Source organism: Notolabrus celidotus, chromosome 7 (genome assembly GCF_009762535.1).
Source record: "Notolabrus celidotus isolate fNotCel1 chromosome 7, fNotCel1.pri, whole genome shotgun sequence".
Lineage (NCBI taxonomy): Eukaryota > Metazoa > Chordata > Actinopteri > Labriformes > Labridae > Notolabrus > Notolabrus celidotus.
The window spans coordinates 27137241-27149956 of record NC_048278.1 but is presented as its reverse complement, the minus strand read 5'-3'; the positions used below and the strand labels follow the sequence as shown (position 1 = coordinate 27149956).

Below are 12716 nucleotides of genomic sequence, written 5' to 3'. Positions count from 1 at the left end.
GTACAAGGAGCTGCTGAGTGGGCAGGTGTCTTTGTTCCAAACCTCTCACTTGTTTTCCTGGACTAACTGTTTGTATTGCTCTGCCTCTGATCATGAAGGGTAACCTTAATCGTGGTGGGTGAAGCCAATCTTTGTGAGCTGTCATTAAAACGGCCCCCACGGGCATGGTAGTGCGGTAGTAATTTTGCACTCAGGGCTATTGAAGTCGCCATCTAAAGAATAACTCCTTTTTTCCCCTCTTTTCAACAAGCTGGCTTCCAATCTCTCCCATCTTAATCCTCGGAACAGTGTTTGATTGAACATGACAGCGCTGTAACTAGACATGAAAGAGGGCTCAAAATACATGCTGCTGTTGTGACTTTCTTTGGAAAAAGCATCAGCTACTTTTTAGGTGGTTTAAGGAAACAAAATTTGCTGAAATCTTCTTTTGACTTACGATTAATGCTTAACAAGATGCAACACATGTTAAAGTGCATCAAGCAGGTCAGAACCAAAACGCAAGGACCACCATTTTGTTCCAGGTTTCTGTGGAATTCAGAAGTTCCTTCTTGCGTGGCACTTTTGTTGGAGGTGGTGGAGAGAACAAAAGTGCGAGCTTTAGATCAAACGGTGATGGACTCGAGGCAATTATACTTAATTGGGTCCGATTGGTTCCCTTTAAGCTTGTCCACTCACTTCCCAGTTTCGAGTGACTTGGCTGGAAGTCAGGACTGGAGTGATGCCATTGCTCCTGGCATCTGGTGAACTTTCACTGAGCACCGGCTCGCATGGTTTCTCCTTAAACAACCCCCAGTCTCACTGTGACCGCTGCCTTAATGCTGCCTAGATCCCACTTACAGCAGTATACCTTTGGAAAAGACAAGGTGGACTAAGGAATATGAACTGCACCATGCATTGTTCTAAACATGTATATCCAAAGAATAGCCAAGTTAATGTATTGCAGAACCTTGATCTATAACTTAGTATCTTGACACATCTGAAATCACTGAGTATGGTGAACATGTATATGTGCATTGAATCAGAAAAGAACAATCCCAGTATGCTGCAGACTTCTAGTAATCGCCCACTGTTTTCTGTGTTCTCATTCAGGGTCTTCCTCCTGCTCCTCGATGCTGCTGCAGACTAATAAGCTTGTCCTGTAATCACGTTAGCCGCCCTGTCGGCCCCAGCCAGGGGACCTAATTGGGACAGAGCCTTGGACAAAGTGAAAATTAATAACTTTTGTCAAGCTCCTGGCGCATTGTCTTATGAAGCAGCGCAGGTCAATTAGAAAGCGTGATACGATAAGGTCCAAGCAACAGAGGAGAGCTGACTCAATTAGGACAGGGACTGGACTGGTGAGCTGGGAGTCTAAGAGGGAGATGGAGAGAGATTTCATCCCTAAACTGCAGGTTAATGTGCTGCAGAAATGGACTGTTAGTTGCATTTAAATGTATTTTGGAAGTTAAGGGGACATGGCATCATACAGAACAACTGGAGACATTTATTACCTGGAAACATTTTTCTATCTTCACACTAAACAAGATCAAGCGGTTTAAATCAGCTGCCTTATGCATGTGTGTGCATGCGTGTTTGTGTGTGTGTGTGTGTGTGTGTGTGTGTGTGTGTGTTTGTAGAGAGCTTGTGGAGCTGTCACTTAGATAGACTGTTCCCATGCAAGCAGTACAAGCCCCTGAAGCACCTATCAGTGATGCGCATCAAAGGTATTGTGTGAAAGCCTTTATAGTTATAATGGATGGGCAGACGCCAAACCGGAAAACTCTTGATGTTTTCCCTTCCCTCTTTTATTTCTCCCTCCTGAAAATGACATGTGGGACCAGGTTCAGGGAGAATGTCAGCAAATCAGTGGCCAGGCTTACTGGAAAAACTGGCTTCCTTTTTGTTTTACACCCCCATCATTAACACTTTGTTGGTGTTAAACTTTATTACGTAGCCCACGATAGAATTGCGGAAAGCTTCAAAGTTGATCTGAGTGTGCATGCTGTCTCTCATGACTGCCTCCTTCCTCCCCCCACATGTGATAATGATTCTGAGTATCTCAGGACTGCCACAACACATGTAATTTAATTATCAGCTTTACTTTGTGTCAATAGTGTCTGCAAAACACAACCGGATCAGCAGCGGCCAAGAAGTGCAGAGCTGCAGATAGTTTTCTCTGGGGAGGAAGAAAACACTTATCTTTGATTCAAACATTTTGTCCCTGTGTTTCCTCTCTTCCCTCTACCTGCCTCCCTTGTTGCTTTCTCTTTGTTCAGATACCGATCTTAACCAGTCCCTCTGTTGCTCTTAATGTGACACAATCTAGAGCTGTTTTGTCGCACTTTTTGTTCTGTGAAGAAACAATAGAATAGAGTACAGAGAGAAAAAGCATTTGCTGAAGGGCTGTGTTTGAAAGTTCCCTGGTGTTGTTGGTTCAGTTATAGCCTGGAGTACAATCACTAATTCCAAAATTGGAGGGATGTTCTCAAGTGTTGTACATGTAGATAAATATTGAATTGATCTGCCAATCACATGCGTTCTGAACCGTTCCAATGGATCGCAGACCAACCATAATTAATTACCCACTCCTTAGAACAATATACAAGGTGTTGTGGGGCTGTGGTAAGCCATTCACTAGTGCATTCCCAGGGCAATAAGAGACTCCATCCATAGAATTAAGATGCAAGAGGGGTCACATAGAATTGGGAACAAAACATGATGCTTACTCCATTTTAGAGCTCCATCTAATGACTATGTTGTTAATCTACCAGTCACTGACTACAAGGGGTGCAACGCTACACAATCATTGTGGTTTGGTTTGGTACGCAACTTTGAAGCTTCGGTTTGGTACATTTTTGGTACGATAAGGGGAGAAAAAAGCAACAAATAAAATGTATTTTCCTTTATTAGGAACTTAAAGAACTTTGACACAGTCTAACACGCAGTATGTGGTGCGTTCCTGTTTTCAGCGAGTGTGGGGACCTTGGATTTGCATTACCTTTAGGTCTACGCTGTACCGTTTCAGTTCAGTACAAATACATATACTTTTACACCCCTATTGATTACTAACGGAACGGATAATGAATTGCACAACTATTGAATGGTTCCTATTTAACTTTAGAATCAATGATTACTCTCTTAAACCCTCAATATACCAACTAAAATCTTCATTCATATGCAACAAATGATTTAGATTTAATGTGTAGCGTGGTTACTATTAGGGATGTAAGGAAGGAACTACTCTAAAATAAGAAGACACTCATCAAACATCAAATTGAAGCACAATTTTTTTTAACACAGCTAAACACAGGCTCACTGAGGCTGTGGGTAAACAATGTCAATTTGGTTTGCCGAGTTTGGCTAACAGTAGCAGAGCTAGCACCACCACCCATGGGTCCTCCCTACAGGTTAACATCCACATGTCTCTTGAGCTAACAGCCTACATACCACTTAATCTCGATTTTCTAGATCAATATCCTTCCAAACCATGCAGTGCTACGCAGTGTCATCAGTTGTCTGTGCCTGTTTACATCAGTGTAGTAGAGCATTACAGCAGCATGGCATTGACCAGCAACCAGAGCCAAGAGGCTGAAATAGGGTTGAGCTCATGAACTCTTTCATTGCATGCGAGAGAATGAAACAATAATGAGCTGAGTTTAACTGAAATCGAAATTAACTTAGCTGTGCAGAATTCAAGCAGATATATTATTGAGACTTGATAAGAGACTATTTAAAGCAGTGAATTAGATAAGGTGTTACTGAGGTGTTTTTCAGTAGTCCTGATGCCTGAGGCAATCCTGCTGCTCCTAATCCAGCACCATGAAACCGATCAAATAGCCAGTACATGGTCACATAATGTGATACTGTACGCATCACGCTGTAACATGAGGCAGATGTCTCAAACTATACTTTCCAAGTATCCCAATTGTTAGCAATTCAATCTTGGGCTACATCTGCGTGTAACCTAGTAAGCAGTCCCTCCTGCCACCGCATTATTGTTCTCTCCCATCACTGTTCCTTCTCATGGAAGTTTCAACTCCCCTCCACACAGGTAATGCAGACAAATGAGGCTTTAATGCTATTCACAGTGCCATCCTACATTCCCTCGCCTTGTCATCAGTTTGCCTCCCCTTTAAATGCATTTCTCGACCTTAAGCAGCACTTTATTGTGGCGTGTTATTTTGTCCAATTGGATTAAATGGACAGTAACTAGGAATCCATTTGAACCTGATCCTAGCTCAGGCTTCCTCAGCCAACTCCATTAACTGTCATACTTGTCCAGAAGCCCTCCTGTGCGATGGCCAGTTGTGTAAGTTGATGCATCATCAATAACCATGATGAGAGAATTGCACAGTCTTTAAAAAGTAAAACCTTATATTTTACTTCTTTCCACTGAGGCAGCAGATCAAATCAGCAACAGCGCAGGCCCTGCTCTAATATGTTTAAACAGTGATGAGACGCAACTCTAGACTCCCCTGAATGGGACCACGGCACTCTCACTCCCGGTGTCTCAGCGTAAAGTGGTCTCATCCATGAAGTTATGAGCACAGACACAGACACCGGTGCTAGTTTACCCACATTAGAGGCCCCTTATCAGAGCTTTTGAGACACAACCCCTTCTCACATCTCCTTCATGAAATACTTTCAGAGTGCTCTTCCTCATGGAGCTTTTGAGAGGGGAGAGGCGGGAGAGCAAGCGAATGAATCCCTGTGGTGAGTGCTGCTCCCTGGGCTTATAACATGGATCTCTCCCCTTGCTGTCTGCTGGGACTCTCTCTTGATGCTGTAGAGTAAGAGGACACCAATGCCCTGAGCAGCCTCTCAGATTTATTGAAACTTCATGTCCTGTCCCGGTAGCTCATTTGTCAGGAGACCTAATTTACACTGGCCCTTAAGACTAATTGCAAATTTGCGAAAAAATGCTGATGTCGTTGGAACTGAAGAGGGCTTTTTTTGCCCCTCCCTCAGTGTCCCTTGCCATGCATTCGCTAATGCGTTTCATCTGTAGAGCATAAAATAGACACTGTTTCTTCTCTGTGTGTGTAAGAGGTGGGGAGAGAGTGTGAGCTGAGAGAGACAGAGCTGTAGGGTGTGTGAAAGAGAAAACACTCCAAGAATTACCCCTAATGGGACTCCTTACAAACAGGAAATCGTGACAAAAACAAAAACATTATTTACTGTTTGATTCAATTCTGGGCGACCAATGCCCTCTCTTCTTCCCTATCAAGTTATCAAGGCCAGAAACAAACCCCAAGACACCAGGCCACATGGCAACGTCTATTCTTGGCAACCAGAAGACACCACATGACAATTAGCAGCACAATTATCCTACCCACTGGGTAGTTCTATGTGCAGATGGCAACTTCTCCTAATGAGGGGACTATGGGATACATAGAGATCTGAACTGAATCACTGTTACATTTTGAGACACGTTTCAGAAACTTGGTATTTGAAAAGGAAGGAAGGCCTATTGTAAAAGACAGATCATGTTTTCACAGTGACCATTAGATCAATTTTTACTTCTACACCTTCCAACAATAATGTTTATATCCTTAAGCGGGTGTGAAGTATTTTTGGGTCTAAATGGCAGAGCTGTGGTGTGCTGTGCAGCTGTGAGTGCAGAGCACATGCTGCTTGATTTGAGGGATAATATGCAGCCACATGACTCAATCAGGAGATCTCCTCCCTTCATCAAGGCTTTGACACATGCAGCATGCTTTGTGGCCATTTTCATGTGCAAGTATTGAGAAACTGACAGATTCTTGTCCTGGAGGGCTTGTTTCAGGAAAATCTCCCCTGTATGTGAAAGTGGAACCGTGTGCAATTTGGAGTTTTCCAGTAGTTATTATGACGATGATGATTATGTTTTTTTGTTTTTTTTTTACCTTTTGTGGATCCACTTGTAGTCCTTGCAAAGACCTGAACACAATTCTGAAGAACATGTTGTTAAAAAAGAGCACACATGTAAAAAAAAAGCCTCCTTTCCCTTTTCCTCTCCCTTTGATGAAGCAGTTTCTGGCACAGTATTTTAGCCGCAGCACACATGCACACAGAGAAAAAAAAAATAACAGGGGAAGTTTGAAGGGTAGAGCAATTATCTGATTACAAAAAACATTATATGTCAAAAGGAACAACAAAATGTAATTGGCTTGGTGTGTTAGAGCTGCAGAAGGCCAGATGTAGAAAGGTGTGCATGGCTGTCAATGTAATGGCTAACAGCTTGACCGTGTAGTCCATAAGGCCCGCACCAGCAGGGCTCACACAACAATAAAATCCAGTGCTAGCATTTGTTAGTACTACACACTTCAATTTGATTGGTAAAATTCACACTCTAATGGGCTTATAAAGGATTTCTTGGGCACAGAACAATGAGCTGGAGGGCTAGAGCAGTGCCAGGTCATGGACACCCAGCGATTCACAACATCCCCCCCTTCTGGGCATGCTTAGTTTCCCCCATATCCACCAGTTACCCTCTGCAGCTCTGTTTAAAAGCCAGTCGGGATGTTCCAAAGGTATTTAATAGCAGTGGTAGTGGAGGTGTGTGTGCGAGTGTGTGTGTATGTGTGCGTGAGCGTGTATTGGGGGGGGGGGGGGGTTGGACCTCCCACACTCAAGTTCAACCACAGAGCCATGGCTTTCTGTTTCGCCCCACCCCATCTCTTCCTCTCTCTCTCTCTTTCTCTTTTTCTCTCAGTCTCCGACCATATGTGTAAGTGAAGAAAAGAGCTCTTTAACCAGAGACACCTTTCTCTTGCACCTTGCCCAGTTGCTCCCCTATCTGGTGAAGACAACACAGAGGGATAGAGAGCCCACACATAGGGAACACATTTACCCAGGCAGAGAGCCAGAGCATTGCATTCCCATGGACCTGCTAGGGGAAAGAACTGCAGAGCACATTTTACACGTAAATATTCACAATTGGATGTGGCACCTCCTCTCTCTTTTTTTTTCTCTTGTCCTTTTTTTATCCTCTCTGTTTCACGTCTCATCCCCTTCACTCAAATCAGTCTGCCATGTTTTGACCGACCATATTGGCCACGCTGGCCAGGACAGGAGTAAAACAAAAGCAGAAGAATGGCTTTAGATTCATTTGATTCTGATTTGTCTTGCATCAGGAATTCAGACTTAGATTTCATGCCGGGTTTTCGCAAAAGACAGCCAACTTTACCTCATCTTTCAACTATCTTATAGAGAACATGTTCAACACTCCCTCTGTGAAACCATGTGCTCTCTGTATTTGTTTTCCTATGTTTGTGTATACGTCTATCGAACTGTCAGTTGTGACTTAAGGCCTATTAAGGCTTTCTTCTTCTTGTGTGTGTGCAGGCCTCGTTTCCTCTTGATACCAACGTGTTCAGTCAAATATCCAGATCCCCTTTGAGATACTGATCTCTAATTTCATCTGTTTCAAATGAAACTAGCATTTAATGGCTGCTCCGTTCCAACTAGGCGCATATGTGACTAAATTTGTTTAAGGCTGCTTGCCCAAAACTCTCCATCAGCACCTTGCATGGGTGGATGTCTGTCTGTTGTTTGTTTAGGCTGTCAGCCTTGTGTATGTGAAGTATTGCTGTGTTTTATACATGCAACAACCTACATATCCGCTTCGACCAATACAATATGACCTTCATCTAGTACTGATCAAATCACTTCTATGTCTGTTTTTGTGTTATAAGTCTGTGTTATAGCAATTAAGTGCAGCGTTTATGTGATCTCAATCTGAGTGTGCGTTCCTTTCTCTTCCCCAGTGGTGGTGGTGGCAGTGGTGGGATTATGGAGTGGGTGTTTGCTCCCTTTCAACAGTCTCTCCACATGGCCTCCTGCCTCCTTTGTCTTTTTATAGCCTTCTTCAGGGAGACGCTGCACTCTCCCCGAATGCAACACAAGCCAAAACACCTCTCAGTTCCTTCGCCAGAGCCCGTTGCCCAGGGAATACTGCTATTCCTCCCCTACTTTTCTTCACACACCTTCTCTCATCTCTCATCTCTCCGCTACCCAACACCAGTCCCTCTCTCCTCAGCCTGGGCTGGACACAGATTTTTGTTTTTGGAGCATGAGCATGAGGGTGATACGTGAGTCATAGCGTTACACTTGAAACTCAAGCCTGGGGTTTCAAGTATGACACATTTAACCTCATGTGTGCCTGAATTATTACAGTCACCTTTCAGTCACATTCACTCCATCAACTTCATGTTTCAGTGGGAAGAATGTGGATCAGTCTTTGCACTATGAAATCATTCAGGCAATTTGGATGATTTATCATCCAAGTATGCTGACCAGTGTGTGCTGCATACCAAAGTCTCCACAAAGTAATTGTGTGTTTTCAGCTCTACATCTTTGCTGGAGTAAATCTCTATCTAAAATCACATTGTGATGTGAGCATTACACTGAGTGTTTTTTCAAGGCCATTTTGATGCTTAAGGAACATAGCAGAAATTTGCTAGTGCCTGTTGGGTTCATTGTTTTACATCAATAGTGCAGCATCACACCTCATGACTTCACGTTGATTTCCTACTTATCAGACAGACTTCCTGGGTTTCATTAAGAGAATCTACGTGCAGAGACTTTGGAGAAATAATCAGTTACAGTGGACAATTTGTATCTCTTCATTCGTATTTACTGATTTGTTTGTTTCATTTTTATTTTTGGTATTCTGAATTACCTTTTATAATGTAGTTATGAGCAAAGAACATCTTGGGAATCTGATAAATAAGGAACTGACAATTAGGTATTTTAAAGATAAATGTTGAAGCTCTATAAGCTTGCTCTAGGTTGTCCGAAAACCACCTGATCACGTGACACATCCAGGAAAAATGTCAAGAAATACATTTAGTTATTCCTTTTAATAATACAATGAAGAGAAGATGAACAAATAAATCAAGGTGGTTAGCATTAGCTTATTCTGACTTCTTCTGTCAACTCATAAGTAACATGAATTTGCAGTAAAAAAAAAGCCAAATCAGTTCTTAGATAAGTTAAAATGTCTCACTATTATGTAGGCTCCCAGTGAATTCAACAGAGCGCTCTTAAAAGTTTAATTTTTCAATTTAATTTGTCCCACTGAGTGTCTAACTTGGGGAAAAGTCTTACAAAATAAAATCAATAAGAGGAATCTTTAAGTCCTAGTATGGATCCGTATTACGACTTAAAATCCGGTATAATTTGGGCTAGATTGTAAAGGCCAGCTTTCAGGGGACTTATTAATAAACAAGTAATAATGGATTAAAAAAGGGATGCATTTCCAAGGGGTTCCTGTAGGAACTGCATTAATACTGCAGGGTGAGGGTAATGAATGAATCATAGAAAAAATCACTTTCTTTGTTATTCTTTAAAACCAACTTCAGTTTTGTTTGTTCAAGTCTATTTAATTTGTATAAATCAATTAATGGAAAGAAATGGCTGCTAATTGCATGCATAAAAATACTTCTGCCCACTTTTACCATGCACAGAAGAAAGGTACAAACACTGATGGATAAGTGGAATATTGAATTAACCCCCAAAATACAACGGCTTAAACAACCAGCAGCCTAGAAAGTAGAAAATTGATTTTAAAAATATGTATATGCGTAGTAAATGGCCCATAACTAGCAAAACAATCTCTCAGGTCTGCAGGCTGCAAATCCTCTTTGTTTTTACATGCAGGCCTTGTTAACCACATGAGCCACTTCTTAGTTTTGGTTATTTCATGTGTCTACAGTTTTCTTTGCATGCTGGCAGCTTTCCACACCCAGCCTGTTCCTAACCAGCCCTGGTCTTTTTACTGTCTCTGTCCCTCACCACACCCCTCCCTGCAGCCCTGTGTGGCATCAGACATACAGGCGTGCCACTGCACTGACACGGTCGTTTGTCTTCTGACCGCCGTGGCATATGGAGAGGGCTGGCACTGCACAGATGTCCACTAAGTGCTGATGAAGGGAGTGAGGAATGGATGAGCTGGGGCTAAGAGGATCTTTGCCGGTGCTGCTGGAGCCTGGTACTGCTCTGCCCTGCTGCTGTTATTAACTTTACTGTACAGAGGAGGGGGGCAATGAGGCTATTCAATAAACTATGTGTTTCTAGATATCTGGAAAAGTGAGTGAGCATATGTTTGCTTTTCGTTCCCTCTCTGTCTTGGCCTGTCTCTATCTCTCCATCTCTTGCTATAATACATGTGTGTGTATGTGCTTGCTGGTGGGTGCTGCCTGCTGGAGCTCTAGTGTACTGAGGGGAAGGAGGGTGTGGATTAAAGCTGAAGGTAGAGCAGAGAGAGCCTGAAAAGAATAATTTGCAGCTTAAGGCCAATAGCTTCAAAGTCATGAATCCTCATGGGTGAGCCAGCTAGGCTCTGAACCTGTCAATGGTAACTTACTCCTCGGAAAGCACGCCAAAGACTTCAATAATGACATCACCCAGGCACTGGGGTAGAGGATGGGAGCTGGGGTGGGGTGGGGTAAGGGAGAGCTGAGAGACAGGCCAGCTTTCAAGGGTGCGAGAGCGGCCCTTCAGAGTACTTTGGAGTCCCGCTTGACGAGGGCTTTGCAGCTGCCTGATACCGGCCATGTTGTTCTCTGCGCGGATTGGACACAGAAGCCACCGGGGTGGCTTATCAGATTTATTGAGGCTTAGCGGTTGATGTTCAGGGTGTGTATGTGTGATGAAGAGTGTGTGTGTGAAGGAAGAAGGGGGTGAATAGGGAAAGGGTCATCCCTCTAACAATCCACTCGTCCCAGTTAATTTAGACAGCACCCTGGGGTCTGACAGTGAAGAGGCAAGACTTTGCACCACCTCTCACAGGAGTCCTTAGGACCTGAGCCCGGCCAAGTACTTATGTAGCTTCTCACACTAAATCCACCTTTTTCTTCCCTTTTTTAATAATGCTGTTGTGGTCATAGCGGTGAGGTGGAATAAAATTTGACAGAGCTGTATTTATCTCACCGTGTAGACCTACTGTATTTTATACTTTGAGCAACATGATCAAATTCTGTACAGCCTAATGCCACAGTCTGTCTGCATTCAATTGGTAAGTTTACCACAAACTAATAGGATGTGGATATGTTACCTTGAATCGTGGTATTCTTGGAGAAGAAAGTGTGCACCGCAATCTTGTCTCTGTCAGATTTCCCGAGCTTAGGTTTCAGACACACACTTCAAAGTCCCTCTAATGAGTGGAAAAACATTGCCTGCTCCTGCACGACATTAAAGAGTGCCAGTTTTTTGCTGCGTTGTGTTTCAACAAGCCTTTCTTTCCAAATGTTAGCAACTCATTTTCACCTCCAGCACAAACAAACACTGCAGTATCACCTATTGTAGCCAGTATCAAAGGCAGCATTTGTTAACAATAAAACGCTGGTTTGAGATAGCTCCAACACAGATTCTTGTGCTCAAACACTGGCCAACATTTTTTTAATGCCCCAGAATCAAAAAAAGGGGAGAAATGCTGGGAGAAAGAGCAACATATAAAGCTTGTGAGAGAACTGCCGGACTAACTGTAACATACTTCAGTTTATTTAATTGCTCAACCACAAAGGCTTTGTTCTGGATGCTGTCATCTTTTCAGTTATTTTTCCATTTTGATCGGCTCTGTGTTGTTTGGAGAACTTGGCCCCTATTAAAAGCATATCAAATTTGGGACGTGCCTCCCAGCCTCCGTAACAGATATGGAGAATCGATAAGAGCATTACAAGGCTGTGACAGAAAGGCCCCCGTCTCCTCCCGCTCCCCTCGGTGTCTAAAAGGATGGCTGTGTGACAATGAGTCTTGCTAACACTCCTGAGATCATATCCAGGATAGACCGCATTATCTATCGGGTGGCATAAATGGTCATTAACCTTTTGGTGTCACTGTGATTGGAGGGTATGGACTGAAGAGGACAAAGCCAAAAGATGTTTAAATAAACAAAAATCTGCACCACAGTGTTGTGTTTTTGTTACAACTTATTTTGACAGTTTCTGGCCTCGTCAGTATCTGTTTCTCCATGGTCCCAGTCGCCTGAGCCGCATTTAGCTCCCTCAGCATCAGTACCAATTCCATTTAGGGGTAAAAATGTAAAATTCTCCCTCGACTAACTCCCAGGTGGTGTTTGTGAGGGAGAGAGAAAGAGGGAGAGGAATAGTTCAGAGAAACATACAGAGAGACAGACAGGATAAAAAATGAGCAGCGGGGTTTGTTCAGGTTCAAGATGCATTGTGTCTGTTGGCAGCTTGTTGGGCCAACATTGTTTGACGTTCTACCCCTAGTGCGTTTGTGAGCCTTTGAGGGCTTTATGGCTCGGTGTGACTCTGACGCCAATAGGTTCCAGATGCCGCCGGTGTGGGAATCGGGGAGTAGAGAGAGAGGGGAGAAGGGAAAGAAGCATAACCAGGTGTGACCCATTGCAATCTGGGATGTTCTCCATGGATATTCAGGCTAATACGAGTATGCATGGGTGTGCGTGCGTTGGAGAAACCAGGGGATGAAATGTGTTCTCAATCTGACACTGGACACACAAACAGACAGGTAGACAGGATAGTAGACACACAGAAACACTTTTGCTTTAATATGTAATGTTTTTCTGTTAACGGTGTACTCCTTCCTGTAAGTAGCCCGTGCACACACCTTTTGCCAAGGCACGGAGTTCAGGTTTTAGTCGCCTTGTTCAGCACATTTACTTCTGGCACCAGTGAGGTCCAACATATGGCAGCACTCTGAGCTTTCAGGCCCAGTGTTGGGGCTCTGAACGGAACCTGCCAGCTCCACAGTGGCCTACTGTAAAGGAAAAT

General features: G+C 43.4%; 1 long non-coding RNA gene across 1 annotated transcript in view; it reads left to right on the top strand.

Moving 5' to 3' along the window:
• The window catches only part of LOC117816401, a 73066-nt gene extending 63107 nt beyond the window's left edge, over positions 1 to 9959 (top strand). Inside the window, exon 5 of the long non-coding RNA XR_004631948.1 lies at positions 9774 to 9959. This is a non-coding gene — a long non-coding RNA (uncharacterized LOC117816401). The remainder of the gene's footprint in view (positions 1 to 9773) is intronic.
• The last annotated feature ends 2757 nt before the right edge of the window (positions 9960 to 12716 follow it).